General features: G+C 54.4%; 1 protein-coding gene across 1 annotated transcript in view; it reads right to left on the bottom strand.

Annotated features, from left to right (window-relative positions):
• NCOR2 (nuclear receptor corepressor 2) overlaps nt 1-5,304 on the bottom strand; it is a 221,843-nt gene extending 216,539 nt beyond the window's left edge. The window contains 1 exon segment of the mRNA XM_073789935.1: nt 5,007-5,304. The gene's annotated coding sequence lies outside the window, so the exon portion shown is untranslated.
• Nucleotides 5,305-17,844: the final 12,540 nt, after the last annotated feature.

Below are 17,844 nucleotides of genomic sequence, written 5' to 3'. Positions count from 1 at the left end.
GGGCAGTGCAGCTATGGACGGTCCTCTGAGGGGGCGTTATTTTCCACCCCTCCCCCACTTAAGGATAAGGAAACTGAGGCCACAAGTTCAGAGACTTTGCTGAGTTTTGAACTGAGGGAAGCAGGATTTGAATCAGGTCTGACTTCAAAGGAGCCCTTTCTAGAACCATCCCCGCCCCCCGCTGCCAGGTGAAGGGGAAACTCGGCCCTCCCCCAGGAGGCTCCCTGTATCCTCCCCATCAGTCTTCCCCCCACTTTCCAGGCTGCCCAAGCCCTCCAAGTTCAGTGCCTGACAGGCACTGGGGGATTAAAGGCGGAATGGAAAACCTCAGCCTTCAAGGGCCCAGGGAGAGAGCTGGGCACATCTGTGACTCACCAACCAGCCCGACAGGAGAAGAGCCTGCCGCCTCCAGAGAGCAACAAGCCCAGGCCTGGGGCTCAGGTGAAGAGACTGTGCCATGAGAGGGTCCCTCCCAGCAGCCCTTTAGAGGGAGGAAGGGGTTGTGTCCAACCAGCCTGTCAGTGAGGACCTGGGGTGAACAATAAATTCTACAGCGGGAAGCCTTTCCTCTCCAGTGGTTGGTGGGGGACAAAGTAGCAACAGCTCCTGTGATCTATCATGACATCCATCGCGTCCTCACAACAATAAAATCAGAAGCAGCAGCATCATCACCATCATCAACATCATCATCATCATCATCCCCATCTTAGAGATGAGCAAACTGAGGCTCAGAGAAGTTAGGTAACCAGTCCAGAGTCACACAGCTTGAAACTGCAGGGCCGAACATCAAACCCAGCGATGTCACTTTCAGCCCCTTAATCCTCTCCCCTACCCCCAGTGGGCACTGTGCCCAGTGTACAGACCAGGGCACCCAAACTTTCAGAGGGGCAGGGACCAGCCCCAGGGCACTCTGCTTGCACATCGCTAAGCCGGGATTTCAACTCACCAGAACTTGAAATGATCAGAGGTGCGGATCTCCAACAAAACACTCCCAGACTATCCTCTACTGTTGGTTTAGGATGATTCTTTACGGATCTATAAACGGAAAGTTCCTTCCCCCAGGGCTAGCCTGAGCCCAGCTGGGCGTGGTGGTATGGAAGTGCCCAGGCAGAAAAGCCTCACTTTGGTCTAAAAGAAAGATAATGATGATGATTTTGATCATCGTAAGCAAAAGTCACACCACCATGCGACCTTGGGATGGCCTGGCACCTCTGACCTGCGCCCTCATCTGGAAAATGGGAAAAAGCTGTCATCTGCCCCAGGACCTCTCAAGGTCTCCAGCTACAAAGTACCCCAGGGCTGCCCGCCAGCGTACAGGCACTCATCTGATGCAGTTTTCTGGAGTCCCGTTATATGCCATGCTAAATAATTCAAAACCATGTTTTCATTTCAAAATAAACACAGCCCCATCGCCAGAGCGAATGCCAAATCTGCATGAATGTTTAAGATAAAAGGAGACTTCAAAGAAACTTCAGACCTGCCTCTGGCACTGCCCCGCCCCAAATCCTGGAAAGAACAAGTTCTCAGTCTCCTGCCCCCTGGGGCAAAGATCTGCAGCTGCTGCTCAAATAAGAAACATAATTTCTTTTTTCCTACCCTCTTTGGCAGCTCCACAGAGCAGGTCTGCAGTACGTTCATTCTTGCTGCACCAATGCGACCACGGGTAATCCCAGGTCTTAATTCTTAGTTCCACATCCAAACTGTGTGACCTTGGGCAAGTCATTTAACCTCTCTGTTTCAATTTCACCATCTATAAAATGGGATAATAATAGCCCTGACTTCACAGGATGGTAATGAAGAGTAAAGGGGTAGATTCCTGTTGAGGGCAGATCCTGGCACATGGTAAGTGCTTTCTATGTGTTGGCTGTTATTACTATTGCATTTTACATAGTATTTTCCAGCTCCTAGGCCAAAAGTTCACTTGACAGGTTGTCAAGTCCCTTCCCCCTCCTCCAAGGATCACTTCCCTGGGAACTCCACATACCCACCCATGGGACAAGCCTTTTAAGATGACACCCCTGGCCTGACCCTGGGCAGCTTGGCCCTCCCCAAGCAGCAGTCCAGACTCAGGTCCCCTCCTGGCCCCCTTTCCTGGGTGCCTGGGGCAGGAATGACCAGTTCCCGCAAGCTGTTCCCCTTGCAGGGAGTCCAGTCTCGGAGGTGTCACCTGGGGAGGCTGCTGTTGGCATTAGAGAGATGAAGAGGAAACAGAGGAGGAGGGAAAAACACACACAAATAAAAGCTCTCAACCCCCTACTGTCAGAGGCAGCATTTGATGTGGGGGACTTTCTGTTCTCAGAGCTGTTGGAAGGAAGCGGTAAGAGTCCCAGCTCTCCTGCCTGTGCATCTCTGCTTCTTAAGAAGGGAGCCCCCTCCAACTTCTCCACCCACAGGCCTCAGGTCTGGGTGGGAACACAGCACAAGGTACCTCCCCCCTGCAACTCGCAGTCGGAGGGAGGGTGGGGGGGGATCCGGACCAGCCAGCCTCCACATCCAGCCTGAATGGCAAGACGCTGGGGGCCGGGACTCCTGGGGCCTCTTTCCAACGCCAGCCAGCGGGCAAGCATCAGCGCGGCCAAGCCTCCCACCCCCACGCCCTGGGAACAATCAAGCCTTCCCAGCTCGCGCCTTTCACGCAGCTAAATTCGTGTTTGCAGAGCTCTCCGAAATCTTTAGGAGGTGGTATGAGTATTATTAATTGGGTGAAAAGAACGGATTATGCCAAATAAATCCTTCCCACGTAGCCAAACCCTCGCTGAGGGAGGGAGGGGGGTGCGCGCAGCCCCACGAGGGGTCTCCATCCCTCAGCGGGGCCTGACAGCCACATTACCATTTACATGGATTTATCAATAGTATTGATCCCGGAGCAAGCGTAAATAGCTCGGTGGGAAGAGGCCGGGGCTGGGGCCCGCTGCGTTCCCGCCCCCACGTCTGGGTACCGCAGACTCCCCGGGCACCCAGCGGCGGCGGCGGCGGCGGTGGTTAAGTTTCCAAGCAGGGACAAGGCAGCCGGCGCGGGGAAGCCAGACAGCGCCCGGGATGCCCTGGCAGCCGCCCCACCGCCGCTGCCGCTTCCCCGCTCACCGCCGGCTCCGGGCCAGCCGGACTCGGTCTGTGCATCTGTTCAATGGGCTGAAGGTGCCACCTCCCTTCTCTGTCCTCACCGGGAAAAGCAAAGGGAGGTGCAAAGAAGGCCCCTTCCCTTCACCAGATCTTCAGGCAAAATGCAAGGCAGCCTCTTCTCACAAAATGTCCAGGCCATTGGATTAAAGGCCAAGTTTTAGAACCCAGGAATCATAATAACAACAACAGTGGTTGTAGTAACACAAATACGAATACCTTCTATGTATTACCACCTCACTTCTCACAACAACCCTCGGAACTCGGTACTATTGTTACCCCACTTTACAGACGAGAAGCCTGAGGCACAGAGAAGTTGAGTAATTTGTCCAGGGCCACACTGCCAGTAAAGTGGCAAAAGTATGATTCCAACTCAAGGCGTTGAGTTGCAGAGTCGGCTGTGAATGGCTCAGCTATCCCACCTCACACCTCTTCCTTGCTCCGAGGGCTCTCCCCGCACCCACCAATCCAAAAAAAAAAAGAAAGAAAAAGAAAAGAAAAGACCACCCACGACGAGATACACAACAATGCCCTGGGACGCCCTCCCAGCTCACTCCTGGCCCGGAGAGCCCCTTCTATCAAAGCAGCCGCGGGGACCCAGATCTGGTTTTAAAAGGGCAAAGTCAAGGCCACCGATAACACAACCCAACGAGCCCAGAACTCCACAGGGATCCTCTCCCCTTCCCTCCTCCCTGCCTCCCTCACACATCCTTCCTCCAAATCTGCAAAAGGGAAAAAAAAAAAATCATAATAAAACCAGTTCTCACCAACAGGGGTGGAGGAGGGGGAGGAAGGGAGGCGGCTGAGCCGACAGAACAGATCCGCCCCCGCTGCCTGCACCAGACCCTCGGAGCGCAGGAGCGCACGACAGGCGGCGCGAGGGCCCTCGCTTCCCAAAAATTAAACCTACAATGTAAAAATAACGCCGGGCGCCCTACGCTAATTGGGCCCGGGCGACAGCAGCTCACAGGTACAGCGTGTCTCTCCCGCCCGCCCGCCTGCCTAGCCCTCTCTCCCTCCCTCGGGCTTTTTCCTGCAAGCGTCCGGGGTAGGGAAGGCGCGCCCCACGGATCCCTCCCACTCCCCTCCAAGTCTCTGGGGGTGCTCCCCCAGCACCAGGGCCTGGGGCCTCCGGGTCCAGCCCAAGTGGGATCAGCTCCGAATTCCAACTTCCCAAACTAGTGGCATCCCAAGTATCCGCACAGCCTGGGGGAGGGACCAGGAGGCGGCCCAATGAGGCGTCACCAGCCGCGGGAGGCAGGCCCAGACACCAGGAACACCAGCCCACGGGGGAGGGGGGAGCAAGGGGTGCCTCTCCCCGGAGACCCCCACCCAGAGCCCTCCGGTCCCTCGCCCAGGAGCGCCACCGCCAACACACACACACACCCCCGGTGGCAGGAACCCCCCAGGCGCCTTCCGCAGCAGCCAGGCCGGGGAGCCGAGGGTGCCATCTCCAGGGGTTCTCCAAAGCCGCACTGCCCGCTGGAAAATAAGGCGCAGTGTCCCCCCCCCCAAGTCCGAGGCCGCTTGGGGAGGAGGGAGGCTCATGGCGGCCATGCCCCCAGGGCCGTGGCACACGGTGGGGGGCTGCCCTACGCAGTTCCAGGGCGCCCCCCACCCGCCCACCCCCACGCCACTTCCCTCCTGCCCGCCCCCTCACTGGGGAGCTGGAGTTCCCCTAAGTTCCCCGGCACCTCCACGCACGCGGGCCGCAGTGTCTACGAGGCGCCTCACTCCCCAGCAGGCCACCCCCGAGAGCGCCAACTCGGGAGTGCAGGGGCCCCGCCAACTCCGCCGCGTGCGCCGCCCGATCTTCCCCGATTCCCCCGGAAGCGCGCCCTGCGCCTCACCCCGGCCCTCCGCGGGGACCCCCGGCCCCAACTCACCTCGCGGAGGTGGAGGCGGCGGCGCCCGAGCACGGGGCGCGCTCGGGCTGCCCGGGCGCTCAGGCAAGTGGCGGTGCCGATCGGGCTGGGGGCGCGCAGCAGGCCCGGCCTCCAGCCGGGGCGCGATCCTCCCGCCGCCGCCTCCTAGGGCGCCAGCCCCGCGTCCCTGGTCCGCAACTTGGCGCGCATCGCGGGGCGCAGGGCGCGGGCGCACGGCTCGGGCGGGGCGCGGGCGGACGCGGGGCTCCGGTGCGGCCCGGCCTGCCCGCGGCTCCGCTCCGCGGCGGCGGCGGCGGCGGCGGCGGCGGCGGCAGCGGCGGCGGCGGCGCGGCGGCGGCGGCGGCGGCGGCAGCGGCGGCGGCGGCGGCGGCAGCGGCGGCGGCGGCGGCGGGAGGGGGAGGAGGGGGCGGGGCAGGAGCCCGGGAGGCGGTGGCTCGGCCTCCCGGCTCCTGGCTCCCCGCCCGCACAGACGCGCCCCGGCCCGGCCCCCTCGGGCTCCTTAAAGGGCCCGCGTCGCCACCCCTGGGCCTGCGCTCACCCACTCGCGCGTGCACAGGCTGCCACACAGATACACACACACTTGGGCGCGACGCCGAGTTTCTTTTTAGCAGCTCCGCGAAGGAGGAAGGAGGGGGAAAGCGCCTCCCCATCCCGCCCCCTCCTCCTCCTGCGGGCCGTACGCCCTCCTCCTCCCCAGCCCCAGATACTTCTCTGGAATAGCGTTTCAGCTATTAAATTATAACTCAGGAGCGGCCAGTGGATGGGGAGGGGTCATATGGGGAGGGCCACACACAGGGCCTTTAAGGGACCCACACAGTTGCCCAGCGACACCCACGGTGGAGCTCGCTCTGGGGGCTCTGGCACACAGTAGGGTGCAGAACTCTCACCAGTGGACATTCACACACTGGGCCTCAGCAGACAGAACATCTAACCCAGGTGAACACGTGGGGAAACTCGCAAACCCCCGCAGACGTGAGCGTAGCCTAGGACATAGACTCATACGACACAAGGTCACCCACAGATAAACAAACCCCGGACACAGACAGGAGTTCAGACACACACACACACACACACACACACACACACACACACTAGAATGTCCGTTTCTAGAGGGCGAGGATTTCTGACTACTTGTGCACTGCCCTTTCACAGTAGGGACGCAGTGCGTTGCGTGAACTCCCATTTGGGGACTTTCAGGGACACAGATGCACAGACACGGTGCTGCAAGCCTGTGGTCGGGCACACACAGCACGAGTAGGCAGGGTCACAGACGAGCACACATGTGGACACTCGCCCGCGCACACGCAGGCGCTCACCGCTCCAACAGGAGCCCCACTGGCTGCCCTGACAACGGTGTGTCCTCATTTACCCTCCTCCTGCCCCTCCCAGACAGCCCTCTCAAACCCGGGGAGATCTTTTAAACAGCAGAGGGCACTGGGAGCCCCAGACCGGGACCCTCCCTCCTCCTCTGCTTTCCCTTAAGATGTACGAGAGTTTGATTTTTTTTTTTTTTTCAGTTCAACTTTCCTTTTTTGGAGCGACGTCTCAGCAGATTCAGTTCTGCCATCTGCCAACATCTGAGAACCCCCAGGGGGAGTGGGGTATGGCTGCGGTGGGGAGGCGGCCATGCGGTTTCCAGGGGCTGGGCGTGCCTCTGCCTCCAGCCGGCCTGCAGGGGTTGCCGGCTGCCCCGGCAGCAATGTGGCCCTCTCGGCCCCCTCAGGATTCTCGGGTCCTTTTTTCCTGGGGAGGGTCGGGGGGAGCACCTGAGGCTGAGGAAGTCTGGAAAAAGGGAAGTGTCTGTGGAGGGGCAGTTTGCAGTTTGGAACAGAAGGGGGTGTCTCAGGTCAACGGCCCCTCCCTTCCCGTTCTGGTCCCACCAGCTCCAGAGCGTGGGAACCCACAGGTCAAAAGCCAGACCTAAGGAAGGAAGGACTAGCCCTCCAGAGGGGTCTGGGGGAGGGAAGGGAGGGCAGGAACTGGGGAGCCCTCCCCAGCCTTCCCACCAGCCAGGCTCCTGAGCCCTCACCCCCAACCCCTGGTCACCTGAGAACACTCCCCAGGATTTGCATTTCAATGAGATTCCGCTCTGGGATTTGGCACTGAAGAGAAGGGTTTGGGGTAAATTCAGGGGTTCCTTCTTCCAGCTTCTGCCTCCCAAGGGTTGCCGTGGGGCTCTGGCTGAGTCTAGGGGCATAGGAGGGGGTCAGGCAGGCAGGGGGACTGTCAGCTTTGTAATGTGCCAGGGGTCACGTGGAAACGCCTCGAAGAGCCAAGTAGAGACTCAACCGTCAGTGTCCTCTGGACCAACCCCGTGACAGATGGAAACGCCCAGGCCAGGAGAAGGGGTGGCATTTTTCTGCAGAAGACTGGCCTCTTGCCCACTCCTGTCTCTCTGGTTATTAATCTCATCCTCATGGGCTGCAGGGAGCAACACAAGTGCATGTCCTCAGAGCTCATGAATTCCCTCCAGAAACCCTCAGATGGGGGCTTGGGGACTCCTGAGATGGGTCCCACAATACAGATGGGGAAACTGAGGCCCTGGGAGGTTAAGAACCTAACTTGCTGGACTCACTCAGCTAGCAATTCTAGATGGGTGCTCTGAACCCTGACTCTGGAAGGATGAGGTGGAAGAGGTCTCGGCTGAGCCCCTCTACCCAGCCCTCCGCAGGTTGCATCCCATGCCCTGACTGCTACTCCGTGTTCTGCATCTTTCGCTACTGGGCTCTGAGCAGCAGCCCCAGGGATCCACATGTAACTAATGGGAACAGCAGCTTTGAAAAACTGCCGAACACTCTGGCCCGCAAACAGCCTCTCTGGAGGGCCCCTACACCCCTCGGGAATGAGGGTTAGCTAAGAGCTTCTAAAGTATGCATCGAAGGGGCTCTGGCCTGAATGGAGCCAAATTCTGCCTTAGGCTAAGATCCCACTGTCCCCCTTCCAATCATTCAACCTTTCCCTCCTAAATACCTGGCAAACTATTAAGCTCATCCCTGCCTCAGGACCTTTGCACTTGCTGTTCCCTCTGCCTGAGACAGTAATCTTCTAACTTCAAGTCCCAGGTCAATATCACCTCCTTAGAAAGGCCCTCACTGAACCTCTATCTAAAACCCCCAAGGCACTCGCTAACCCATCCCCTTATTCCTTTTCCTCACCGTTTTTCACCATCTAAAATTATCTTGGGCATGTTGCTTATATATTGTCTTTTGTCATCAGAATGTCAGCTCTATGAAAGCAGAGACCTCATCTGCCTGGCTCACTGCTGTATCCCCAGCATATAGTAGGCACTCAATTAAAATGTATTGAGGGACTTCTCTTGTGGCGCAGTGGATAAGACTCTGTGCTCCCAATGCAGGGGGCCCGGGTTCGATCTAGATCCCACATGCATGCCACAACTAAGAGTTCACATGCCACAACTAAGGAGCCCGCCTGCCACAACTAAGACCCAGCGCAACCAAATACATAGATAAATATATTTTTAAAAAATGTATTGAGAATAAGGGAACAAATGAATAAATGAATACAACACAGGGGAGAAGGGGGCTGGCTGGGGGTCAGGCTTGGCCCTGGAGAATCCAGAAACAAGGCGGGATGGCTGGCCTGTTTTCTAGCACTCACTCCTCTGGGATATTTCAGGGTCGAGCCTTTACTTCCCTCCATCTCTCATCCTCTAGGTAGCGGGGGGCGGAGCGGGGAAATTGCTCCCCGAGCACAGCCCAGGGCCTGACACCCAGGAGATGCCCATTCAGGGTCACTGAGTCCATATGGACAGCCACGGTGTCAGATCAAACTTCCAGCCACTCCAGTGGCTGGAAAAATGCCCCCCTGGCCAACCCTGGAGAAACCAGGCATTTAAAGGGTCAGAACACAGGCTGCAGGGCATGGTGCCCTAAGCCTCCTTGACCCCAGTGGCCCCAAGAGCTTCCCAGGCTGGCCGGTCAGAGCACCCACAAAGGAAGCCCCTCACTCTCAGGACCCCTATCAGCGACAAGCCAAAAGGTGCCCAGATGAGCATCACAGGGGCGAGCTTCACGGGCACCTCAGAACAGTGTAGACACAGGAGATCTGACATATACTCTTCATACTTTTGATGTGCTTTAAAATGGGAAGGGCAGGGACTTCCCTGGTGGTCCAGCGGTTAGGACTTCACACTTCCACTGCAGGGGGCCCAGGTTCCATCCTTAGTCAGGGAACTGGGATCCCCCAAGCCATGCTGCACACAGCACGGCCAAAATAAATTAATTAATTAATATAATATAATGGGGAGGGCAAACGCAAAAGCCCACAGGGCTTGGGGCAGGAATAGCAGGTCTGTGAGTGGAGGAGAGGTGAGTAATTGGCACACCCCATGCCTGTCCCCAGGCACTCAGAGTCACCCTCTGTTTAAAACACAAGCATGGCCAAGCCAAACAGCAAATGCCTGGGTGGGCCACAGTCTGCAGGGGCCAGCTTGTTTGTGACCCTGCAAAGCCTTCGCTCCCCAGGCTGGTTTTCTACTCAGTGACCCATGCTTCCCACCCCTAGTGGAGGGGCCGGGTACGGGCGGGAAGTGGAAACTTCCTAAGTGGACAGGGAACCCTTTTCCAGAAGTATGGGCAGGAGGAGGGAAAGCCTCGTTTCCATGAATGCATCCCAGCTTTGGTCATTCAGTATGTATTTTAGTAAGCGCCTACTGTACGCCAGGGGCTGCGAGAGGGAAGAGCAAAGGAGATCAAGCCCAGCCTCAGGGACGGGCATACAGCGGGGAGTCGACACTCAAAATCAAAGTTATGTCAATGCCTGTGTGCTAAAAGTCCTTTAAAGGGAAAGAAAAATATGCTGGTGTTTGAAGGATATTTAAATTTCAGGACACAGAGGATTTTGGAAAGGACAGGATTTCCCCAAATCCCCGTCCTTTCCTGCACAGGCGAGTCCAGGGTGCCCCTCCAATCTCACAGTCCTGCAAAAACATCACTGAGAATGTCACTCAGAGCCCCCAGCCACCCCACCCCCCCTTCACTGCAAGAAACTGCCGTGTCACCCCCGGCTTCCTCTGAGGTCTGTGCCTTTATTTATGACACTGTGTTCATTTCAGAAAGAAGGAAGCAGGCAACGAGATCAAGCCCCTGTCTCATAGGCCTGATTATATCTGAAGATAAACAACTCGTTTTCTCCCAGGGCTGCACTTCTGGGGTGTTCCCCTGCCCATCTGCTTGAGTCTTTGCTCTCAGGGGCCGGTGGGATACGAAAAGAGACATCCAGGGGGGACGATGGTCCCCGTAGCATCACTCGTGGTGGCCAGAGGTCAGGGCTGCCAGAATGGACGTCAACGGGGCAGGCTGTGTGGAGCCTGGGCGTTCCTCCAATGAAACATTCGGCAGCCGTGGACAAGCACAGAACAGGCTGTGCATTCTGATGGGGGCAGAGCTCCAAGATACATTGTTGAGCACAAAAGCAGGTACAGACCTGGGCTTGCAGTGGGGTACCTCACACACAAAACAGAAAGGGGAATTAATGTGCAGCTGCGTGCTTGCCTGTGCATGGCCACTTCCGGAAGGGTATTTATTAATTCAGAAGCACCTACTGGGTGGTAGGCACCATGCTAACTAGGCTCAGGGAATTCTGCAGTGACGGAGAGAGGCAAAGTCCCTGCCCTCCTGGAGCTGACATCCTGAAAGCCCAGATGCATAAGGAAAACGAAACAAATGTATCATCCACTGTATTAGGAGGTGGTATGTGCTCTGAGAAAAAGTAAGTCGGGAAAGAAAGACACAGTAGAGGTGAGGGAGGGAACCATGCGTGCAGCATCCAGGCAAAGGCCGAATGTGCAGAGGGCACAGCCGGGACAAAGGCCCCAGGGCGGGAATGTGCCTGGTGCATTCAGGAAACAAGAGCGAGGCCAGTAGGAGAAGAATGAATGAGTGCGCAGTGAGGATGGAGGGATGTTGTGGGAGCTTGGAGTGGTAAAAGGACACACGAGAGACTGATCCTAGCGGTTGCCTCTGGGTGGAGGGGGCGTGCCTAGGAGCTGGGGTTCCGATGCGGGGTGGCGGGGGCGGCAATTTGCTTTGACCATATCCCGAGGGGACTGTTTAAAGATGCATATTGAAAGTTCTTTTCTTTCTTTTTTTTTTTTAGCTTGGACATCTGGTTTTGGACACATCCCTGCACGCGCTTCTGGATTTTTTCTTGAGATTCAAGGAGGTCTCCTTTCTGGCATCTTTGCACCACATTTGCTGTTTTCCAGCCTCCCAGAGAATGTTAGGAATTAGCCCCTGGGTGGCCTGACCTCCCGGTTGGGCCTGGGAAACCAGCAAAAAGCCCCAGCCTTCCCAGGGTGGCGGCTGTGCGTGGATGTCCAGACAGTATAAGAATCCACGTTGCAGTGTTTACCACATGTGGTTCTCAGAGCAGCTCTGGCTTGAACCTCCCCGCATATAGGCCTAGAGCACAGGCCCCTGGTCAAGTCAAGATCAGAACTCAGAGGCCTGTCCACAGCCGGAGAGGCTGGAAGTCTTGGAGCTGGGCATGTGTGTCCCTCCTGGGTCCCCTCTGGCTTTTACCCAACAGAACCAATAATAACTCTCATTTTAAAAATATCAGTGTGGCAGGTTCAACTGACTCAGAAGGGCCCTCCAGGCCTCTCAGCGCCCTCGGGAATTACTGAAGACCCAGCACTGCGTGTGCAAAGTGTGCAGAGCCCTAAAACCCCAAGGGAGGGTCCATGTAGCAAGAGCAAGTTGAAATGGAAAGGATTCATGGTTTTGAATCAGACAGATCTGGGTTCTACTCCCAACTCTGACACCTCATTAAGTCACTCAACAAACATGCTGGCCCCAGGACCCAGCAGTGAACGGGACTCGCATGGAGCTAGCTTTCTGCCAGGGCAGCGTCCATTCCTCCCTCCTCCTGGCATGCCTTCCTGGACAGCAGGAGCCAACGCTTATGTTTTCCAGACTCCCTTTCAGCGAGAGTTCTGTGTGGATTCTGGTTCCAGCAATCCACAGGTAGCTCTAGAATTCAGGACAGTTATCCACGGGGTAGAGAGAGGGTCCAGCCGTTGGACTAGGTGCACTGTAGTGGGGCAGGTTCTGGAACTGGCATCTGAGGGCAGCACCTCGTTCAGAGGGTGGCTTCCCGAGGGCAGCAGCTCCCCGGGCAGTCCAGCTCTGCAGTGTGTCTCTGAGTGTCATTGTCTGGAAGCTTTGCCTCAAATGCAGAGGCCACTTAATACCCTGAATGGTATTAACACCCTTAATATCCTTCAACCACCAGAGCCCATTCTCTTCCATGTGAGATTTAGGGACTCAGAAAACAAACAAGTGGGACTTTCCTGGCAGTCCAGTGGTTAAGAATTCACCCTCCAATGCAGGGGTGCGGGTTCCATCCCTGGTCGCAGAGCTAAGATCCCACATGCCTCGTGGCCAAAAAACCAAAACATAAAACAGAAGCAATATTGAAACAAATTCAATAAAGACTTTAAAAATGGTCCACATCAAAAAAAAAAATCTTAAAAAAAAAAAAAAGAAAAGAAAGAAAGAATAAGGTTAAAAATGGTGGTGATTGCCAAAAGGAAGCTACTCGGGGACCAAGAAACCTGGAGGGAAGAAGGGAGAAGGACAGGCTTGAGTTTAGGTAATCAGGGAGGAAAGGCCTCCCTAAGGAGGTGACATCTAGAGGTGGCATGCAGAGGTTGAGAAGGAGGCAGGTATGCAAAGGCCATACCGTGGGAAGTGACTCGGTGTGTTCAAAGAATGGATAGAAGCCCAGAGTGGCTGGAGTGTTAGGAGAGGCAACCCATTTTACTTCCCTGGGCCTCAGTTTTCCTCATCTGTAAAATGACTCACTGCCTGGCCAGCGTTAACAGGTGGTTTCAGGAATTCAGTGAGCGAAGACAGCCGAACACCCTTCAGAACTCCAAAGAGCTGGGGCACTTCAAAATCTTCAAGAGCATTCTTCAAGAGCTCTTTCTATAATGAGCCCTGAGCTAGCTCAGCATTTCCCAGGGTTTATTGATCTACAAGAGCTGCATAGCATAATGGTTACACACACATACCCTGGAACCATACTGCCCGGCTGTGTGACCTTGGGCAAGTTACTCAACCTCTCTGAGCCTGTTTCCTAACCTGTAAAATAGGGGAAAATAACAGACCATCCCTCATAGGATTACTGTGAAAATTAAATGAATCAATGTGTGTAGATCAGGCAATGTCTGGCACATAGTCTTTTATAAGCATAAACCCTATGGTATTTCACTGAGCCTCATAACCAGGTAAGATTGGAACTGCTACCATCCCCCCTATACAGATGGGAAAATTAAGGCACAGATGACAAAACTAAGGCTCAGAGAGGTAAATCACCAGCTCAAAGCCATCAATGGGAAGCAATTCACCTTTAAGCTCAGCTCTATCTGACTCCTGGGCTTTCCCTGCACCATCCCACAAGATCCAGCTGGGTCATTGCTTTGACTGTAATTTCCACTGCTCAGAGGAGGCATTCATACAGTGATCGAATGAGGGTGCAGGACTGATGTCCCTGTACCCCCAAAATATGGCTCACTGTCCCCACCTTGGTCCCCTGTGCATTAGAACATTACTCAGAATCCGGTTGGCATGAATCATCATTGTCATAGCACCTGCCATGCCGGAACAATCAGTTTCACTAGACTATGTTGAACAGGCAAGGAAGCAAGAGGGACAGCAGCAGGGGAGGGAGAGAGCCTGGGGGAGACTACCCTGACTCCCCCCAGCCTCATCATCCCCACTCTCCCCGTCTCTGACTCTGCTCCAACACACTGGCCACCTCAGACACACCCAGAATGCTGCCTCAGGACCTTTGCACTAACTGTTCCCTCTACCTGGAATGCTTTTTCCCAGATGGCCATGACTTGCTCTCTCACCTCCTACATGTCTTTGATGAAATGGTATCTTCCTACTCTTTCTAAAACAAGCCCCTCCCCAAAGCTCTCAATCCTCCTCTCCTGCTTAACTTTCCTCCTGGCACTTATCACCTGGAGACCTGAGACACACTCCCTGATCTCACAGGGACCATCTTCTGGTGAGAGGCATTGGACAAATAAACAAATCAATACATAATGGTATGTCGTAATGTCAGCTAGTATTGAAGGAAGAAGAATAAAGCAGAGGGTGACAGAGGTTGGTCAGGGAAGGCCTCTTTGAGAGGAGAGAGCCAGCCATGAGGATATCCATGGAAAAGGCATTTTAGGCAGGGGATACAGCAAGTGCAAAGGTCCTGAGGTAGAATAGAGGAGCCTGGCAAATATGAATGTCCTTCTACGCCACACAAGGAGTCCAGACTTCCCCTATCAGCACTGGGGAGACCCTGAAGGGTTTTCAGTAGGACTGTGGTCAGGTCTGGGTCATGTTTCAGAACAGTTATCCTTTTGAGCAGCACGAGGTGGGAGGCCTCGCAGTGAGAAATGATGTGTCAGGTCAGGGGCAGTGAAGCGGGGAAGAGGAAACAGATGTTGGGGAGGTTCAGAAGGCAGGATGCAGATGACCCATCCCCCTGGCATCCAGGCACAGGGGGAGACCTGCAGGGCTGGGCGTGGAGACAAGTCTGGGCCAGGCGAAGGGAGTGGAGCCCGTTTGTACCTGTAAAACAGTTTGCTTTGGCAGCTGCGTGGAGGAAAAATTTCAGTTTATGTTCCCTGTGATTCCTTTGAAGCTATTTATGGAAAGGCTCACACTAAGGGTGCAAGGCCCATCTTGTTCTCAAGGTCATCGGAGTCCAAGCCAAGCCGGTGAAGGGTGTCTGATGCAGGTGGATCGGGCCTCCTCTCATCCCATCTCATTATCATTCTTAACTGCTCCTTGCCTCAGTTTCCTCCTCTGTGAAATGGGTATCATATAAGCCCTTTCCTCTTCGAGTGGGCCTGAAAATTTTTTTTTTTTGGCTGCGTTGGGTCTTCATTGCTGTGCTCAGGCTTCTCGTTGCAGGCTTCTCTTGTTGCAGAGCACGGGCTCCAGGCGCACGGGCTTCAGTAGCTGCAGCACGTGGGCTCAGTGGTTGTGGCACGTGGGTCCTAGAGCACAGGGGCTTCAGTAGTTGCGGGGCCTGGGCTCGGTAGCTGTGGCGCATGGGGTCAGTAGTTGTGGCGTGCGGGCTTTAGAGTGCAGGCTCAGTAGTTGTGGCACACGGGCTTAGTTGCTCCGTGGCATGTGGGATCTTCCCAGACCAGGGATCGAACCTGTGTCCCCTGCATTGGCAGGCGGATTCTTAACCACCGTGCCACCAGGGAAGTCCCGGGCCTGAAAATTAGATGAGATGCTGATATAAAGTCTTTAGCACAGTGCTGGGGCCACATAAATGTCAACCTTACTCATTTTATTAGTGGTTACCAGGAAGGGGAGAGGTGGGCGTGGGCTGGAGGAATCAGGGATGACTTCCTGACAGAGGCATGACTAGTGCTGGGACTGGTTAATAACAGCTAGGGCTGGCTGGGCTCTTACAACACGCCAAGTTCATGCTTGAACTTCCTGAATCCGTGTAAGAACACTTGGAGGTAAACACAATTATCAGCTTCTTGTTATAAATCTCCTGTGGCTGCTATAACGAATTATCACCAACATCGTAGCTTAAAACAACACAAACCTATTACTTTACAGTTCTGGAATCAGAAGTCCGAAATGAGTCGTACAGGGCTAAAATCAAGATGTCTGCAAGGCTGTGTTCTTTTCGGGGCTTTGAGAAGAATCCAATCCCCTCCTTTTACCAGCTTTTAGAACCTGGTGGCCCTGCATCACTCCAACCCCTGCTTCATCGTCACATCTGCTTCTCTGACTCGGACTCTCCTGTCTCCCTCTTATACTCTTGTGATTACATCGGCCCCTGGATAAGCCAGGATGATCTCCCTTTTCTGAGATCCTTAACGGAATCACATCTGCAAAGTCCCTTTGTCATGTAAAGTCACATATTCACAGGTTCCGGGGATGAGGACACAGACGTCTTTGAGGAGGTCATTATTCTGCCTACCACACCCATCTTATACACCAGAAAACCGAGGTGAGAGAATCAGCCCAAGGTCACCTGGCTCAAGAGCAGAGCCTGGCCTTGAACCAGGTCTCTCAGACTGCAGAGCTTCACAGTCATCACCCTTTCGGGACTCTGGCTTCGCTGTGTTTATTATTTGAACCTGCATCTGGGGGCACCAGCCACTCTGCACTCAGCCGTTCTTATTCCATTGCCTTGACTCTAGAAGATGTTTTTCTAGTTTCTCCCCAAATTAAAATTATTTAACAACTATTCACTGAACACTTATTTTGTTCCAGGCACTGGACATACACCAGCCACCAAGACAGGAGAACATTCCTATCTGCATGAAGCTGACAGTCATTCGATGATATCCATTACAATCCAAGTAACAAATCCCAGCACACAGCAGCTTGGACAATGAGATCATTTGTTATTTCACAGAGCAAGAAATCAGGAGGAGGCGGTCGTTCTGAGTTTGGTTAATTAAGTGCCGCTGTCATGGACCCCCAGTTTCTTCCCATCTTTTTTGTTTCCCATCCTCAACTTTGCTCTCATCTCAAATTCCCTTATGATCACAAAACGGCTGGCAGCTAATACATCCAGACACAATGGCCAGTAGCACATGGAGAACCAGAAACCTCTCCCCAAAGCCCGCTGCAGACTTTCACTCACGTATCATCAGCTAGAACCGGGTGCCAGGCCCATGGCTTAACCAATCTCTGGAAAAGGAAAGGTGATCAGATAAATGGCCTGAGACCAATCTGACTTCTCCCCAGCGCTGGGGATGTGTCGCACTTTCCTGTGTCACATGAAGAGACGTGGGCCTTTAAATAAACCCAGGCTCCCACAGCAAGAAAGAAGGGGATAATTGCTCACTCATCCAATGGCCTGGGTTCGTATCCTGGCTCTGCCATGCTCCCTCTGAATAACTCTCTGGGCCTCACTTTCCTTATCTGTAAAATGGATAGAATATGGGACCTAGTTCATAGGATTGTTATGAGAGTAAAAGGAGTCAATGCCTGCAAAGCCCAGCTCTCAACATACCTCAGCTACTATTATCTTTCCTTCAACCTACTCCTCAGGGTGGGGCTCAGAATATCAAGTCTTATTCCATTGCCTTGACTGTAGAAGATGTTTTTCTAGTTTCTCCCCAAATTACAATGGAAAGCTGCCCCCAGTGACTGTACTTCCAGACCCCATCCTAGAAGCCAGTGGGGAGAGGACTCAGGTGAGCCCTCTTCCCAGAACCAACAGTAATTTGAGAGGTGCTCACTAAGATCGGGGTGCTGGCTAAGTGGCACACAGGACCTCTCTCAACTTTACCTTTATCAGCCGCCAGTAACAGGTGAGGCCCAGAGACACAGAGCAACTTGGCTCAGGTTACCAAGAGCAGAAGCAGAGAAGCAGGATCTGAACGCAGGTTTGATGGGCCCTGAGGTCCAGCCTGCAGACGTATCACTGTGCCCTATGCAATGTTTTAAACATCTGATTGGCCAGAATTGGGTCACGTGCCCGTTCCTGAACCATCCCAGGCAAAGCGGATTGGCTCACTCTCACACTAATCAGAGTCTTGCCTGGAGCTGGGGGCGGGGCTCAGCTGCCCCTGCGGTCTTACAGCTGGTGGAGAAGCCCCATAAAATCAAGGTCCCTCCTGCTGGGTAAGAACCAGCAATGCTGCCTAGGCCAGTCTTTCAGGAAGTGTGACATCTGTACTGCTTGATGGTACATGTGGTGATTTTAGGGGATGAAATTTTAAACAGATTTTAGACAAACAATTTTAATAGTTATTAGTTTTTAGAGTAGTTATTATTACCTTTTATTTGTGGCAAGTGATACTGAGTTTTCTTTTATGATGGCTATACAA

Source organism: Tursiops truncatus, chromosome 13 (genome assembly GCF_011762595.2).
Source record: "Tursiops truncatus isolate mTurTru1 chromosome 13, mTurTru1.mat.Y, whole genome shotgun sequence".
Lineage (NCBI taxonomy): Eukaryota > Metazoa > Chordata > Mammalia > Artiodactyla > Delphinidae > Tursiops > Tursiops truncatus.
This window is presented reverse-complemented; position numbering and strand designations above follow the sequence as displayed.